The 16421-nt window shown below is 48.8% G+C and overlaps 1 protein-coding gene across 1 annotated transcript in view; it reads left to right on the top strand.

The window, feature by feature from the left end:
• LOC116966881 (G-protein coupled receptor family C group 5 member B-like) overlaps positions 1–16421 on the top strand; it is a 32868-nt gene continuing 16447 nt past the window's right edge. Inside the window, exon 1 of the mRNA XM_033013236.1 lies at positions 1–31. The gene's annotated coding sequence lies outside the window, so the exon portion shown is untranslated. The remainder of the gene's footprint in view (positions 32–16421) is intronic.

Raw genomic sequence — 16421 nt, 5'->3', positions numbered from 1 at the left:
CCGCTGAGTTTCTCCAGCATTTTTGTGTACCTTTGATTTTCCAGCATCTGCAGTTCCTTCTTGAACAAGATTGTTAAGGGATTGGACATGCTAGATCCATCATCATTTTCACAGTCCCAACAGCAGCAGGGGATAAAGACTTATTGCAGCCATCGCCTTGATCAACTTCGTCCAGAGATCCATCATCCTCTCCTCACCACCTTAGGTCCTTCACTATTTTAAAATTAATTTATTCGATTATTAACGATAATAATATTTTATAAAACAAACAATACCAACACTCCCACCACCAAATATGAAAAAATACCAATTATCCTTAAACTAAATATTAAATAGCTTTATTATAATCTTGGGCTAGGATGCATTCCAACCCCCCCCCCCCCCCCCCCCCCCCCCCCCCGCGGTGCCCAGTGGTCCGGGAAATCCCCCCAGGGCACCCGTGGACAGAGCATAGTCCATCTCCAGTACCACCCGGGAGCGGCCATAACCCCAGGGGAGGGGCAGGCAGCCGGCTCGGGCAGAGTCCTCTTCCGACTGGCACCATGACTCGTGGATGGCCAGTTTGGCAATTGATGCAATCTTTATGACCACTGGAATGCAGAGCGGAGTCAGAGCTGAAGAGTGGGGTGAGACAGACTGATACTGGATTAGTCGTCTCACAGAAACCAGGGGAGGCAGGGAGGGCCCTGAGTGATGATGTAACTAGAGAGTATTTGTAGGAACAGAGATATCATTCACTACAGCATATGAGCACCGCCTATAATCACCCAGTACTGACTGTGGTCAGGTTCAGATAATGTATGTGAGCTGTAGAACACACAGATAAGGACTGGGATGGAGGTAAAGAGAGAGCGAGGGAATCTCTAGTCAGTTACAGCAAGATAAACCAAGGCGGGCCAAAAGTACTCCCAGAATAAATCACAGAAAGAATGAAAGAATAAAGGATGGTGTAACGTGCTGCCAGAGGGCAGCACAGCGGTAGAGTTGCTGCCTCACAGCGCCATAGACCAGGGTTTAATGCCGTCTACGGGTGCTGTCTGTACGGAGTTTGTACGTTATCCCCGTGATAACATGGGTATTCTCCGGGAGCTCTGGTTTCCTCCCACACTCCAAAGACGTACAGGTTTGTAGGTTAATCAGCCTGGTTAAACTGTAAATTATCCCCAGTGTGTGTAGGATAGTGCTAATGTACAGGGATCGCTGGTAGGCGCGCACTAGGTGGGCCGAAGGGCCTGTTTCTGCGCTGTATCTCTAAACTAAACCAAACTAAACTAAAGCTTCTTCACAACAACCATCAGGATCTTGAACACTACAAACACCAACTAAACTACAACCTCTGCACTCTCTTGATTGCACCAGAGTCTTCTTTGTTTTGCACAAATATTCGTTATTTATTGAATTTTACTTTGTTGATTGTGTTACCTATGGGTGGCATTACGGCACGGTGTAATGAGAAGGAATCAGTGAAGAAGGGTCTCCACCCGAAATGTCACCCATTCCTCCTCTCCAGAGATGCTACCTGTCCCACTGAGTTACTCCAGTATTTTGTGTCTGTCTTTGGTTATCACTTTGGTTACCTCCCCCCCTTCCAAATGAGGTCAAATACATTTGGGCTCTAAGTCATCAGATCCAACCTTTTTCCAACTGGATAGACTCGGCTTGTACCCGCTAGAATTTAGAAGATTGAGGGGGGATCTTATAGAAACTTACAAAATTCTTAAGGGGTTGGACAGGCTAGATGCACGAAGATTATTCCCGATGTTGAGGAAGTTCAGAATTAGGGGTCACAATTTAAGGATAAGGGGGAAATCTTTTAGGACCGAGATGAGAAAATCATTTTTTACACAGAGAGTGGTGAATCTGTGGAATTCTCTACCACAGAAGGTAGTTGAGGCCAGTTCATTGGCTATATTTAAGAGGGAGTTAGATGTGGCCCTTGTGGCTAAAGGGATCAGGGGGTATGGAGAGAAGGCAGGGATGGGATACTGAGTTGGATGATCAGCCATGATCATATTGAATGGCGGTGCGGGCTCGAAGGGCCGAATGGCCTACTCCTGCACCTATTTTCTATGTCTATGCTTCCAGCCATCTGGAACAGATGCTATTCTGCCATTCACCAGCAGTGGGCACAAGGGAGCTGATTATAGTCAGTGTTAGACACGAGTCTCAGATTACAGGTGGTGCAGCGGTAGAGTTGCTGCCTCACAGCGCTAGAGGGCCGGGTTCGATCCCGACTACGGGCGCTGTCTGTACGGTGTTTGTACCGCGTGGGTTTTCTCCGAGATCTTTGGTTTTCTCCCACATGTCCGATGACGTACAGGTTTGTAGGTTAATTGGCTTGGTATGAATGTAAAAAATATCCCTAGTGTGTGTAGAATAGTGTTAGTGTGCAGGGATGGCTGGTCGATGCGGGCCCGGTGGGCTGAAGGGCCTGTTTCCACGCTGTATCTCTAAACTACACGAAAACTATGATCCAAGCTTATCCCAGTCACCTTGCACAGACGCTATTCCACCATTCACCACCAATGGGCAGAAGGGAGCTGATTATGGGCAGTGGACACAAAATGCTGGAGTAACTCAGCGGGACAGGCAGCATCTCTGGATAGAAGCAATGGGTGATGTTTCGGGTCGAGACCCTTTCGTCAGACAGTCTGAAGAAGGGTCTCGACCTGAAAACGTATAAAAACATACGTGCAAACTCCACACAGTCAGGATCGAACCCGGGTCTGGCTCTGCACCACTGTGCCACAAATAATAATCTCAGGTTTACTCCCAATGTCATGTGGTAAAAAAAGCACAGAAATAGGACAGGGCTGATGAAAGTGTGGCTGGAGAGGTTTGTAGGTTTATAGTCAATAGACGATAGACAACAGGTGCAGGAGTAGGCCATTCGGCCCTTCAAGCCAGAACCGCCATTCAATGTATTCGTGGCTGATCATCCACAATCAGTACCCCGTTCCTGCCTTCTCCCCATATCCCCTGACTCCGCTATCTTTAAGGGCCCTATCTAGCTCTCTCTTGAAAGTATCCAGAGAACCGGCCTCCACCGCCCTCAGAGAATTCCACAGACTCACCACTCTCTGTGTGAAAAAGTGTTTACTCATCTCCGTTCTAAATTAGATTAGATTAGATAGCCTTTATTGTCATTCAGACCGAAGTCTGAACGAAATTGCAGCAGTCATACATACAATACAATACAATAAAAAACAACAATAAACACATATTAACATCCACCACAGTGAGTCCACCCAGCATCTCCTCACTGTGATGGAGGCAAAAGTCTTAGGTCTGCAGTCTCTTCCCTCCTCTTCTCCCTCTGCGCTGAGGCGATCCCCCACCGGGCGATGTTAAAAACTGTCCCGCGGCTCAATCACCGCGCCCCGGGGTGGTCGAAGCTGCCGTCCACCAGTCCTGCTGACGCAGCCGCAGGCCCGCGGCCGAACCCCGGACTCAGGCCACCACCGCCAGAACACCGTCCCAGCCACCCTCACGTGAGTATCGTGCCGTCTTCAGCCTCGGGCCGGGCCGCCCCGACATGGGCGCCGCTCCTCCCTCGGGCTGGGCCGCCCTGACATGGGCGCCGTACCTCACTTGGGCTGTGCTGCCCCGACTTGGGCGCCGCTCCTTCCTCGGGCTGGGCCGCCCCGACATGGGCGCCGCTCCTCCCTCGGGCTGGGCCGCCCCGACTGGGCGCCGCTCCTCCCTCGGGCTGGGCCGCCCCGACATGGGCGCCGTACCTCACTTGGGCTGTGCTGCCACGACATGGGCGCCGTACCTCCCTCGGGCTGGGCCGCCCCGACATGGGCGCCGTACCTCCCTCGGGCTGGGCCACCCCGACTGGGCGCCGCTCCTCCCTCGGGCTGGGAACGCCGTACCTCCCCGAGCTCGGCCACTCCGACGGGAGCACCGTTCCTTCCTCGGGCCAGGCCGCCCTCCCGGGAGCGTCACAGCCCCTCACGGAAGCACTGTTCCAGCCCCGAGCCGGGTCGCCCTCACGGGAGCGAGCCCAGTGCGAGTCCTGGCGGGCTCTGCCTCCTGAGCCTCGAGGTCGCCAGCTCCGCCATTAGGCCTCAGCGCAGACGGAGGCAGAGAAGGGGAATACGACAAATAAATGGCTTACTCCATATTCTTAAACTGTGGCCCCTGGTTCTGGACTCCCCCAACATTGGGAACATGTTTCCTGCCTCTAGCGTGTCCAAACCCTTAATAAGTTTATATGTTTCAATAAGATTGAGAACCTACAATCCTGCTTTGACTGCACGGATTGGAATGTGTTCAAGGAAGCAACCACAAGCCTCGATGTGTATACGGAAACTATATTATCATATATCAGCTTTTGTTAGTTGCATTCCAACTAGGACCCGGACCTGGTTCAACAACAACAAGCATTGGTTCACTGCAGAACTCAGACAGCTCCGACAGTCTAAAGAGGAGGCCTACAGGAGCAGGGATGCAGATTTCTACAGGCAGGCCAAGTACAAGCTGAGAAGAGGATTCAGAGCTGCCAAGGAACGGTACTCTGAGAAGTTGAGGAGCAAGTTCTCAGCCAGTGACTTCAGTTTGGAAGGGCTTGCAAGAAATCACCAGCTGTAAGACGAAAGCCCCCCCCCCCCCCCCCCCCCTATGGACAATTTGGACCAACGACCTGAATGAGTTCTACTGCAGGTTTGACAAACAGAAACGTAACCCTGGTACCTCCATCCCCCACTCCCCAACAAACACAACCAGACCCCAGTCTGCAAAGAATGGACCCTTCTGCACCCACTCCTCCCCATTCACCACTTCACACCTACTTAAAGCAAGACTACAGTATGTAAAGACTGGGCCCTTTCCCACCCCATCCAACACTTCACACCCACTCACAGTCTGACCTCAGTATGCAAAGACTGGGCCCTTCTACACCTACACCCCTCCAATCACCACTTCACACCCAATTACCCACTCCCTCCGTGCTGAACAACATCACTTATCCATCATCAACAATAAAAATAGAGGAGGTGGAGAGGCTTTTCAGAAGACAGAAAAGCTGGAAATCTCCAGTACCGGACAATGTTTCCCCCTCTACTCTCAAGCTCTGTGCCGAGCAACTGGCACCGGTCTACACAGACATTTTTAACCAGTCCCTGCAAACCTGTACTGTCCCTGCCTGCTATAAATGTGAGGTTATCCACTTTGGTGGCAAAAACAGGAAAGTAGATTATTATCTGAATGGTGGCCGGTTAGGAAAGGGGGAGATGCAACGAGACCTGGGTGTCATGGTACACCAGTCATTAAAAGTAGGCATGCAGGTGCAGCAGGCAGTGAAGAAGGCGAATGGTATGTTGGCATTCATAGCAAAATGATTTGAGTATAGCAGCAGGGAGGTTCTACTGCAGTTGTACAGGGTCTTGGCGAGACCACACCTGGAGTATTGCGTACAGTTTTGGTCTCCTAATCTGAGGAAAGACATTCTTGCCATAGAGGGAGTACAGAGAAGGTTCACCAGACTGATTCCTGGGATGTCAGGACTTTCATATGAAGAAAGACTGGATAGACTCGGTTTGTACTCGCTAGAATTTAGAAGATTGAGGGGGGATCTTATAGGAACGTACAAAATTCTTAAGGGGTTGGACAGGCTAGATGCAGGAAGATTGTTCCCGATGTTGGGGAAGTCCAGAACAAGGGGTCACAGTTTAAGGATAAAGGGGAAATCTTTTAGGACCGAGATGAGGAAAACTTTTTTCACACAGAGAGTGGTGAATCTGTGGAATTCTCTCCCGCAGAAGGTAGTTGAGGCCAGTTCATTGGCTATATTTAAGAGGGAATTAGATGTGGCCCTTGTGGCTAAAGGGATCAGGGGGTATGGAGAGAAGGCAGGTACAGGATACTGAGTTGGATGATCAGCCATGATCATATTGAATGGCGGTGCAGGCTCGAAGGGCCGAATGGCCTACTCCTGCACCTATTTTCTATGTTTCAAAGTCTCCACTATTGTCCCTGTACCCAAAAAGGCAAGGATTACTGGTCCTAATGACTACAGGCCTGTCGCACTGACCTCTGTAGTCATGAAGACCTTTGAAAGGCTTGTGCTGGTCAAGCTGAAAAATATCACAAACCCCCTGCTGGACCCTCCGCAGTTTGCATATCGGGCCAATAGATCTGTGGATGACGCAGTCAACCTGGGCCTGCACTTCATCCTCCAGCACCTGGACTGCCAGGGGACCTATGCGAGGATTTTGTTTGTTGATTTTAGCTCTGCATTCAACACCATTGTGCCAGAGCTACTACACTCCAAACTTTCCGAGTTGACTGTGCCTGAACCCCTCTGTCAATGGATCACCAGCTTCCTGACAGACAGGAAGCAGCATGTGAGGCTGGGAAAGCACATCTCAGACCCGCAAACCCTCAGCATAGGAGCACCACAAGGCTGCGTACTCTCCCCTCTCCTTTACTCTCTCTACACCAATGACTGTAACTCCACTGACTCCTCTGTCAAGCTTCTCAAGTTTGTGGACGACACAAACCTGATTGGACTGATCCAGGATGGGGAAGAATCTGCCTGCAGACAGGAAGTGTCACAGCTGGCGTCCTGGTTCCATAGCAACAACTTGGAGCTCAATGCTCTTGAGACTGGAAATGATTGTAGACTTTAGGAGAGCTCCCCCTCCCCTCACCCCACTCACCATCAACATCACCACAGTCACATCTGTGGAGTCTTATAAGTTCCTGGGAACCATCATCTCCAAGGACCTTAAGTGGGGGGCTACCATTGACTCCACAGTCAAAAAGGCACAACAGAGGATGTACTTCCTATGGCAGCTGAGGAAGCACAATCTGCCACAGGTAATGATGGTCCAATTCTACACGGCCATTGTAGAGTCTGTCCTCACCTTCTCCATCATGGTCTGGTTTGGCTCAGCCACCAAGCACGACACCCGGAGGCTGCAGCGAATCGTCCGATCAGCTGAGAAGGTTATTGGCTGCAACCTTCCCTCCATTGATGAACTGTACACTGCAAGGGCCAGGAAGTGAGCGGGCAAGATCATCTCTGACCCCTCTCACCCTGGCCACAAACTCTTTGAATCACTTCCCTCTGGAAGGCGACTCCGGACTGTCAAAGCTGCCACAGCCAGACATAAAAACATTTTTGACAAGAGTATATAAACTCCAGAGTGTACAAGCCCAGCCGCTCCATTCTCTCAGCATATGACAGTCCCGCCACCATGGGAATTAACCTTGTGAACCTATGCTGCACTCCCTCAATAGCAAGAATGTCCTTCTGCAAATTTGGAGACCAAAACTGCACTCAATAAATTTGGAGACCAAAACTGCACACAATTGTTGGTCAATGGGTCTTTTCAAAATTGGATGAGTAAGTGGGATAGCATAGAACTAGTGTGAACGGGTGATCGATGGTCGGCATGGACTCGATGGGCTGAAGGGCCTGTTTCTGTGCTGTCTTTCTAAACTGAACTACAGCAGATAGTGTAGGGTGGGGAGGCTAGGTATTGGTTTTGGTATCTTTTTTTTAATTGTCACATTCACCGAGGCAGTGAAAAGCTTGGGTCTGCGTGCTAATCAGGCCAATCACAACATGCTTCAGTGCAAAAGAGAAAATAAACAGAGTACAGAATGTAATGTTACAATTACAAGGAAACTGCAAATAAAAATAAGTGTGAGTTACGCAATGAGGTAGATTGTAAGATTGGTGAGACATCCTTAGACTACGACAGGAAGTCAGGAAGGAACTGCAGATGCTGGTTTAATCCGAAGATAGATCGACACATAAAGCTCGATATGTCACCATAAGTGATAGGAGCAGAATTAGGCCATTCGGCCCATCTAATCTATGCCATTCAATCATGGCTGATCTATCTCTCCCTCCTAACCCCATTCTCCTGTTTCTGCCCATAAACCCTGTACCATTTAAAATGATGGTTGTGGTGGGATTCGAACCCATGGCCCCATAGAGATCGGAGCCTTAAACCAGTGCCTTAGCCATGCTGCCAACATATTCCTTCACTCCGGAGATGCTGTCTGACCCGCTGAGTTATTCCAGCATTTTGCATCCATCTTAGACTACGACAGATCCGTTCAAGAGTCTGATATCAGCGGGGAGGAAATTATTCTAGAGCCTGCTGCTACGTACTTTCAAGCTTATGTATCTCCTGCCGGAACAGATCGGAGGGACGGAGGTGGGGGGGGGGGGGGGGGGGACGAGCAGGTGCGGGGAGAGCTGGCCTCACTGACTTGGGGAGTGATCAAGTGCATCTGCTCTGCTCGGCTCCACCCAGCACCCAGGAGTAGTGGCTCAGTTGCCGGGTTGAAGGTGGGGGGGAGAGGGGAGGCACTCGGAAATTGCCTGTGCCCACCTGACAGAAGGTACCTGCAGCCCCACAGCAGGCCTCAGCGAGCAGCGGGGGAACGGCTGTGAGGGAGGGGCGGGGGGGGGAACAAAGGGGGACATGGTGTGAGGGGACTACCATGAGGAGGGTGGAGGGGGAGTGGGGGGGGAGAACAAAGGGGGACTTGGTGCGGGATACTTTGTAACTTTGTCAGCGCCCTTTAGATGGCGACTATTTACATACCTTGCAAGCAAAGAATTTCAAAAATTGAAAAATTCAAGTATTCAATTCAATAGCAGCCGATAATTCCATTCCTAGTGCTTTATTTATGACAGTGCCTGCCCGCACAGAGTAACATCACCTCCAAAGAGTTGAATATCATTATTCTGTATCCCGGCCACGTGACAAGTGTGTTTATTCACCGTGCCTACCAGCGCGGTTTAAGAGCCTGTGCCACTGGGAGATTATTTTCGCCGACTGCCGGCGTCATACCAGTGTCGCTAAAAGATTTCGAACATTTAGAACAGGCTAGGACTTTAGTCCTTGGAGGGGTGATCTTATAGAGGTGTATAAAATCATGAGAGGATTAGAATGGGTGAATGCACAGGGTCTATTACCCAGGGTAAAGGCATCAAGTACAAGAGGACATAGGTTTAAGATGAGAAGGGGAAAGGTTTAGTTTAGTTTAGAAATACAGTATGGAAACAGGCGCTTCGACTCATCAAGTCCACACTGACCATCAATTTGCGCACATTATAACAGAATTTATAAGACACTTGGACAGGGTCATGGATAGGAAAGGTTTAGAGGAATATGGGCCAAACACAGACAAATGCGACTGGCTTAGATGAGGCATCTTGGTCAGCATGGGCGAGTTGGACAGAAGGGCCTGTTTCCATGCTAATAGACACGAAAGGTTGGGGTAACTCAGCGGTTCAGGCAGCATTCTCTGGAGAAAAGGAATAGGTGACGTTGCACGTCGAGACCCTTCTTCAGACCCGAAATGCCACCTATTCCTTTTCTCCAGAGATGCTGCCTGATCCCGCTGAGTTACTCCAGCATTTTGTGTCTATCTTCGGTGTAAACCAGCATCTGCTGTTCCTTCCTACGCAGTTTCCATGCTATTTGGTTATATGACATAAAGACCACTGCTCCATCCCCATCCATCCCACGCGTCTGACAAACACACACTCGCATGTACAGGGGCGTCTGAAGAAGAGTCTCGACCCGAAACATCGCCCATTCCTTCTCTCCAGAGACATTGCCTGTCCCTCTGAGTTACTCCAGCATTTAATAATAATAATAATAATATATCTTTTATTGTCATTGCACGTCAGTGCAACGAGATTTAGTGTGTGTGCAGCTCCACTGATGTACAAGAAAGGTAAATAAATACAATACATAAATAAACAAGCTGAATTGATTGACGTGACCATCTGAGGGAGACTGTCCAAAGGGAGTGGGTGTGGGGGCACTCATTAGGGCCGGTTCAGAGCCGCTATAGCTCTTGGGATAAAACTGTTCCTGAGTCTAGAGGTTCGGGCGTAGAAGGCCTTGTAACGTCTGCCGGAGGGAAGTAGTTGAAACAGACCGTGGCAGGGGTGTGATGAGTCCTTATGGATGCTGAGGGCCTTCCTGAGGCACCACGTGTGGTAGATGCCCTCCAAGGCTGGTAGCTCTGTCCCGATGATCCGCTGCGCTCTGTTGACGACGCGCTGAAGAGCTCTCCTCTCCGCCTCCGTGCAGCAGAGATGCCATACGTTAGTATGCTCTCTGTGGTGCAGCGGTAGAACGTTGTCAGCAGCTGTTGGGGCAGACCAGTCTTTTTTAATGTCCTCAGGAAGAACAGTCGTTGCTGTGCCTTCTTGACCAGCGCAGCGGTGTTTGTGGACCATGTGAGGTCTTCTGAAATGTGAGTGCCCAGAAACTTAAAGCTGGACACTCTCTCCACACTTTCCCCGTAAATGGAGATTGGGGCGTATTCTCCAGAATGGGACCTCCTGAAGTCAATAATCAGCTCCTTGATTTTTGGAGGTGTTTAGTGCCAAGTTGTTATTGGCGCACCAGTCCGCCAGGTTCTGCTCTGTAGTTTGTTTCATCACCACTTTTCGTGGTCTATCTTCAGTGTCTATCTTCATGTCCATAAATCAGGCGTCCGTGACTCAAGGAAGGCCAGCGAAACAACAGCAGAAACAGAAGCCAGCCTAAAAAAGTATGGAAAAAAGTTAAAAAGGCAAAAAATTAAACAGGTTATAACTAAATGCACGTAACTAGATGGTTTAGCAAAATCAATCAAAATAAATGACATTGGTTTAATTTCCAGGATAGCGACCATAGGATGTACATAGATGGAAATTCAGGGATATTCAACACTTTGAAAGGAAGGTACTTCAGTAATTCAGTTTAGTTTATTGTCACTTGTACCGAGGTACAGTGAAAAGCTTTTGTTGCTCGCTGAGGGGCACCTTCAGCAACAGACTGGTTCCACCAAGATGCTGCACAGAAAGCCACAGGAGATCCTTCTTCCCTGTGGCTATCAAACTGTACAACTCCTCCCCCTTCTGTCGTGGGGTAGACTGACTCCCCCCCCCGCCCGCCCCAGCCCAATCTTTGCACATCCCCAATCCTTTCCACTGGTCACTTTAACTTCATTTTTTCATGTATCTTGTGTTTTTATTACTGTTGGCAGATGGGATTCCCTCCAGGGATAAATAAAGTTGTATCGTATCGTAAACAGTCCGCAGAAAGACAATACATGATTACAATCGAGCCACTCACAGCGTACAGATACATGATAAGGGAATAACGTTTAGTGCAAGGTAAAGCCAGCAAAGTCCGATCAAGGATAGTCCGAGGGTCACTAATGAGACAGTGATAGCCCTGGAGAGGAAAATACAACAAAAAGTAGTAAACACTGCCCAGTCCATCATCGGCTCTGACCTTCCTTCCATCGAGGAGATTTATCGCAGTAGCTGCCCCAAAAAGGCTGGCAGTATCATCAAGGACCCACAACATCCTGGCCACACACTCATCTCCCTGCTACCTTCAGGTAGAAGGTACAGGAGCCTGAAGTGCAACAACCAGGTTCAGGAATAGCTACTTCCCCTCAGCCATCAGGCTATTAAACCTGGCTCGGACAAAACTCTGATTATTAACAACCACTTTCTGTTATTTGCACTTTATCAGTTTATTTATTCATGTGTGTATATATTTATATTATAGTATATGGACACACTGATCTGTTTTGTAGTCAATGCCTACTATGTTCTGTGTGCTGAAGCAAAGCAAGAATTTCATTGTCCTATCAGGGACACATGACAATAAACTCACTTGAACTTGAACTTGAACTAGTAGTTCAGGACTGCTCTCTGGTTGTGGTAGGATGGTTCAGTTGCCTGATAACAGCTGGGAAGAAACTGTCCTTGAATCTGGAGGTGTGCGTTTTAACACTTCTATACCTTTTGCCAGATGGGAGAGGGAGAGAAGAGGGAATGACCGGGGTGCGTTTACACACTTGGGGAGAAGGGTAAAGGAGAAGGTGGGGTAGTGGTGGTGAGAAATGGTCCAAGTCCCACAGAATGTCTCACTGATGTACAATTAATAATCTTTTTGGATGGAACTAAGAAAGAGGATAGAAAACATTGTTAGGGGATTATTTAAAGGCTTCAAATCAGTTGGGTGTGACTTCGAACAGATAATTAGAGGTTTTGCAAGGGTAACCATGGGCGACTGTAATCTGCACACAGACAGCACAAGCCAAATTAGTGGCAAGAAAAATGAACAGGGAATTCTTGGAACGTGTGACTGAAGGTTTTCTAGTTTTGTACTATGAGGAACCAATGAGAGAAATGGCTGCAGCCTCAAGGAACTGCAGGTGCTAGTTTACAGAAAAAGTGCTAGAGTGACTCATCGGGAAAATGGCTGCTTTAGATCATAGTCATGGAATCATAGTCATACAGCACAGAACAGGCCCTTCGGCCCAGCTTGTCCATGCCAACCAAGATGCCCCATCTACACTAGTCCTTCTAAACCTTTCCTATCCATGTACTTAGTGGACAAATGTCTTTTAAATGTTGTTGTAGTTTCTGCCTCAACTACCTGTGTGTGAGTGATTGGTGGTGGTCGGAGGGGCCGTAGGCGCAGATTGGCAGCCACGCTTCCGTCAGTCTGCCCCAGGGCAGCTGTGGCTACAGAAGTAGCTTACCACCACCGAGTGTGACTGAGGAGTGAATGAATAATGCGATGTAAAGCGCCTTGAGTATTAGAAAGGCGCTATATAAATCCCATCCATTATTATTATTATTACCTCCTCTGACAGCTCATTCCATATGCCCACCACCCTCTGAGTGGGAAAAGTGTCCCCTCAGGTTCCACAGGTACTGCCTGACCTGCTGAGTTACTCCAGCACTTTCTGTTTTCCTCTAGATTCCAGCACCTGCGGTTCCTTGCACCTCCATGGGTTTTTTTGATGAGAGTGGAAACTGGTTGAACCCAGGGGGAAACCCTCGTGCTTTCAGGGAGAACGTGCAGACTCCAGGCAGACAGCGTCCCAGGTCAGGATTGAACCCGGGTCAATGGGAGGGCAGTACTACCAGGGTACTGCTCTTCCGAAGCTTCTGTTCCCACGTTCATAGAAACATAGAAAATAGGTGCAGGAGTAGGCCATCCGGCCCTTCGAGCCTGCACCGCCATTCAATATGATCATGGCTGATCATCCAACTCAGTATCCTGTACCTGCCTTCTCTCCATACCCCCTGATCACTTTAGCCACAAGGGCCACATCTAACTCCCTCTTAAATATAGCCAATGAACTGGCCTCAACAAACCATCTGTGGCAGAGAATTCCACAGATTCACCACTCTCTATGTGAAAAATGTTTTTCTCATCTCGGTCCTAAAAGACTTTCCCCTTATCCTTAAATCGGGGCTGGGCAGGTTACACTGTAGGTACTTCAGACTTTAGACTTTATAGATACAGTTCGGAAACAGGCCCTTCGGCCCGTCGAGTCCACGCCGACCAGCGATCACCTCGTATACTGGTGCTATCCTACACACCAGGGACAATTTATAACTTTACCAAAGCCAATTAACCTACAAACCTGCACGTCTTTGGAGTGTGGGAGGAAACCGGAGCACCTGGCGAAAACCCAGGCGGTCACTGGGAGAACGTACAAGCTCCGTACAGACAGCGCCCATAGTCAGGATCGAACCTGGGTCTTAAGTCACAAGGAGGCAACACTACCGCTGAGCCACCGTGCCACCCTCTATCCCAGCCAGCCGCACCCACATCCTGTGAATGAGTAAAACAAATAGCAAAGTGGAGGAGCCAGTGGGTTGAGTCAAGAGTCATGAGTGTTCAATTGTCATATGTAGGTCAAAGGAACAATGCAACAATGAGCGGTCCCAGTGACATGGAGCTTGTACCTCTAGAGAGAGTTATATTTAACTCCTAGGGCTGAAGGAATCAAGGGATATGCGGAAAAAGCAGGAACGGGGTACTGATTTTCGATGATCAGCCATGATCATATTGAATGGCGGTGCTGGCTCGAAGGGCCGAATGGCCTATTCCTAAAACAATTTTTCTATGGATGTTGCAAGGAATCGCCTGGTTGGAACTGCCAATGGACAACCTCATGCCCACGGAGAGAATGGGGCAAGCAGAAGGTGATCCATATATAACCCATCCCCCAGTGTAGAATAGACACAAAAAACTGGAGTAACTCAGCGGGACAGGCAGCATCTCTGGAGAGAAGGAATGGGTGTCATTTTGGGTCGAGACCCTTCTTGTGTGAAGAAGGGTCTCGACCCAAAACGTCGCCCATTCCTTCTCTCCAGAGATGCTGCCTGTCCCGCTAAGTTACTCCAGCTTTTTGCGTCTATATCCGGTTTAAACCAACATTTGCAGTTGCTTCCTACACACCCCTGTGTAGAATTGTGGACGCAGCCCAGACCATCACACAAACCAACCTCCCTTCTGTTGACTCCATTTATACCTCACCTCTGATGTTGCTCCAGCATAGCGCCTCTACTTCCTGACAAGATTACGGAGAGTCTGGATGTCAAGGAGGACTCTCTCCAACTTCTACAGGTGCACAGTAGAGAGCACGCTGACCAGTTGCATCGTGGCTTGGTTCGGCAACCTGAACGTCCAGGAGCAGAAAAGACTGCAAAAAGTTGTAAACACTGCCCAGTCTCGGCTCTGACCTCCCTACCATCGAGGGGATCTATCGCAGTCGCTGCCTCAAAAAGGCTGCCAGCATCATCAAGGATCCACACCATCCTAGCCACTCACTCATCTCTCCGATGCCTTCAGGTAGAAGGTACAGGAGCCTGAACTCTGCAGCATCCAGGTTCAGGAACAGCTGCTTCCCCACAGCCATCAGACGATTAAACACAACTTCAAACAAACTCTGAACTATAACAGCCTGTTGCACTTTATCTGTTTATTTATGTGTATATATATATTCGATGGTATATGGACACACTGATCTGTTCTGTATTTATGCCGACAATATTCTGTTGTGCTGCAGCAAGCAAGAATTTCATTATCCTATCTGGGACACATGACAATAAACTCTCTTGACTCTTGTGCATCTTTCACACTAGGTTTACATAGCCTATGTGCTGCTGCAAGAAAGAATTTCATTGTTGCATTGAACCTATGACAATAAAACACTGTTGACTCTCGTCTCTAGACGTGCGTTGCAACATGCGTAGGGATGCAATGTTGGACCCACCTCTGCATCTCGATCTGGTGAGAACATCACTGCCCTAAAAATAGTCATAAGGTCATAAGGACATAAATGAATGGAATAGAATTAGACCATTCGGCCCATCGCATCTACTCCGCCATTCAATCGTGGCTGATCTATCTCTCCCTCCGAACCCCATTCTCCTGCCTTCTCCCCATAACCTCTGACACCCGCACCAATCAAGAATCTAACTATCTATCTTTGCCTTAAAAATATCCACTGACTTGGCCTCGACGGACGTCAGTGGCAAAGAATTCCACAGATTCACCACCCTCTGACTAAAGACATTTCTCCTTGTTTCCTTCCTAAAAGAACGTCCTTTAAATCTGAGGCTATGACCTCGAGTCCTGTACTCTCCCACCCAGTGGAAACATCCTCTCCACATCCACTCTATCCAAGCCTTTCACTGTTCTGCATGTTTCAATGAGGATCCCTCGGTCTTCTAAACCCCAACCAGTACAGTCCCAGTGTTGACATAAGCTCGTCATAGGTTAACCCAAAGATCCTCTAGCGAGAACGATAGCCCACTCGACGAAAAAGACATAGTACGGTCATGGGCAGATTCATGGGTAATTTAAGGCCCCATTTCCGTAACCGGCTTCCTTCTCCGCACCAAAGATCCCATAGGATACTAGTGCGGAGACGGAAGCCGGTTACGGAAACATCCTCGTAAAAAGAAAAGTTATTTGGTAAAAATCTTCTCCTCATTTTCAGAATTTTAATTTATTAACACAAACTGTTCCCCCGCAACGTTGATTACACTGCGGGTCGGGTCGGGTCGGGTCCGGTTACGGAAATGGATGAAAAAAAGGCCCACGTTCCGCTCCGTTGCGTATTACACGTCAGCCCATTGCATTTAGCAGGAGTGGCCTATCTTGCTCCGCTATAGGATCTTTGGGTTAACCTACTCATTCCTGGAACACTGATGGGAAATGAGCTCAGGGTGGGTGGGGCTGGGTCATTAATGCCACACACCTCCTAGCAACGTCTGACTGTGGCCTCCTGAACTCATTTTAGAATAAGCAAGACTACTTGACTCAGAGCATCTCAATGTGGCATCATAGTTCCCAGCAAGCATACTTCACCACATGACGTACATTACCGGACTATATGTTAAGGACTGGCAAAACTAGACACACCGGTCTTGTGTAATAATAAATCAAACAATATACCCAAAGAGTTCAGATGCAGTTACGCAACTATCAGAGTTTCGAACGACCTCATGATGCCTCTCGGGCACGTCCGCCAGAGGAAAACGAATCCTGGGTCGTTTGGCCATTGAATTCAAAAAATAGAATTAAATAAAGCTGGAGATGATGGGGGGGGGGGGGGGGGAATCTAAACTC

This window comes from Amblyraja radiata, chromosome 38 (assembly GCF_010909765.2).
Source record: "Amblyraja radiata isolate CabotCenter1 chromosome 38, sAmbRad1.1.pri, whole genome shotgun sequence".
Lineage (NCBI taxonomy): Eukaryota > Metazoa > Chordata > Chondrichthyes > Rajiformes > Rajidae > Amblyraja > Amblyraja radiata.
Note: the sequence above shows the minus strand (reverse complement) of the source record. Positions and strands in the feature narration are given on the sequence as shown.